Below are 2,217 nucleotides of genomic sequence, written 5' to 3'. Positions count from 1 at the left end.
CTACCTATCAGAAGGGTTAAACCAGGTCAAAACAGTCCAGCATAATTCAGGCTTCATCAAACAATGTCATTATGCTCTTCTAAGATGCAAACAAACCAAAACAAGAAATACTAAAATAAAAATAATATCTGACACTGCCATACAAATTGTTAGTTCCTTTTTGTATCTCCCCCTTCTATAACATTAACAAAGGGAATACTTTACTGCAAATAATATTTTATTTTATACATCACTAGCCATAAATTTTTGCCATTAGTTACTATACAAATGCTGCCTAGTGCCATTATCCAAATGTCACAACCATTTTACATCCACAATTCACTTCTATAGTTACAAGTAGAATTTTCATGATTTACTTAAGTACATCTATCAGTGAAGATTTAACACTGAGATGCAATCTAACATCTGTAATATCTGATGTTATGTAGATGGCAATGTAGGAAAGATATATTTTAATCGCTTTTCATTTAAGTGACCTTATGTAAAAAATAAAATAATTTAGCAGTTCCAAGTATCCAAAGGGCATTTTCAAATGTACACAAAAGAAATGGTTACAGAAATTTTTAAGGAGCATCTTCCATGTCCATATCCTCTTGTAACTGCTGTACCATTTTCTCTTCCAACTGCTTCCCTTTGCCTGCAAGAGGGGCTGGGATAACATGGATGTTTTGCTTGACTTCTTTGATTTCCTGAACTTTCTGTAGCTCTTTATTTTTCTTCAATCTGTTCATTTTAAATTTAGCTTGGCGTTTCTGTTTGATCTCTTCAACTCTCTTCATTGCATTAATAATTTTATTCCATAGCTCTCGCTGGCATTTGATAGGTTCATTTCTACGTTTTTCAAATTCAAATGAATTATCCACTGTAAGTTATTTACCAGCTGCTTTCCGGAATGCTTTGGTCCACGAGGATTGTGCTTCTTTTTAAAGTTTTTATGACATTTAGATTTGCAAAATCTGAACAACTTGCAATCGTTGCGGACGAACATCATGCCGTATCCAGGCTAGATGGACCCTGAACAGAAATAACACTTCTCAATATGCATGTTGAACCCGCGTGGGACCCCACCAAACAAACGCCAAGCTTGAGAGGAAGTCTGCCTTGCGTTTTTGCAAACAGTTCAGAGTTCGTATTTTGCTTTGTTTTGCGTTCTGCAGGTTTCAGAATTAATTACAGTATTTTCTTTTCTGGATGCGACATAAAGTTGGGAGGTCATCGGGCCAGAGAAGTTCCTCACTGTCTATTGTTAAGTAGCGTATGGGGACGAATGAATGACCTTAAGGTCTTAACCCTAGGATTCGATCTCGCCCTGGAGGCATGGAATCTAACCCTCCAGTGACGGTCGTATTTGTTTCTGTCACGTTGCACCAAGCCATCTTTGGGTCGCGGATCACCTGAGACTTCTTCTCTTCCCTCCACATTTCTCCTCCCGTTTCTCAGACCACAAATGCTCGCCCGTTCCACAATGCCAAACTTGGATTCTCCCGCGCTTGAGCGTCACCTTCAACGACTTCATTCCTTTCTGTCCAGGACGACAAGAAGAAACTTAATTGACCTCCCCTAACGGAGCAAGTACCGCTGGGCCACACTGTCTCAACGAAAGGCGGAAAAGCAAAGAAAATGGTGTTTTTACATCTCAGCCCAAACAGCTGCTAAAAGAAAATTCCCAAGTTAGAAAACCTGGGAGCATTCTAAAGCCACCTGGACGCAGTAAATTTGTGCCACAAGGTCATCGTTTGCTCTGTGAGCTTGTTGACAAAACACAGGAAACACAAATGAGAAAGACAGACATGAAAAAGAACAAACAAGAAAGGCTTATCTTTCGAGAGAAAACTCTAGACTGGAGCTAGAGGAAAGGGACTTACGGGACTCGGATATGTATTAAAAATACCATCCAACGTCAAACGTTGGAAGTTCCTCAAATTCCATTCTGTGAAATCAACTGTCCCAAGCATGGAATTGGAGAGGCCAGATTAAATGAGATATGGATTTTGATCCTTGGTCAAACTATTCTTTTTTCCCCCACTTGTACATTTTTAATAACATGAAAGCTATGAAACATGCAAAAACACAAAATGAACTTAGTATCCCTTTTACACCCTAATATTAGTGGAGGCAATGAACACACAACTAAAGCAATAAAATGTCATTGGAAAACAAGAAGGGAAGGGCCCAAGCTTGATCAGAGAAACCCAACAATTGCTAAAATATCAGTGC

At 38.9% G+C, this 2,217-nt stretch overlaps 1 pseudogene; it reads right to left on the bottom strand.

The window, feature by feature from the left end:
• Positions 1-215: 215 nt before the first annotated feature.
• On the bottom strand, positions 216-1,092 carry LOC102114986 (probable ribosome biogenesis protein RLP24 pseudogene; annotated as a pseudogene).
• Positions 1,093-2,217: the final 1,125 nt, after the last annotated feature.

Source organism: Macaca fascicularis, chromosome 4 (genome assembly GCF_037993035.2).
Source record: "Macaca fascicularis isolate 582-1 chromosome 4, T2T-MFA8v1.1".
In the NCBI taxonomy this organism is placed as follows: domain Eukaryota; kingdom Metazoa; phylum Chordata; class Mammalia; order Primates; family Cercopithecidae; genus Macaca; species Macaca fascicularis.
The sequence above is the reverse complement of the archived record's forward strand: the minus strand, read 5'-3'. Positions and strand labels throughout refer to the sequence as shown.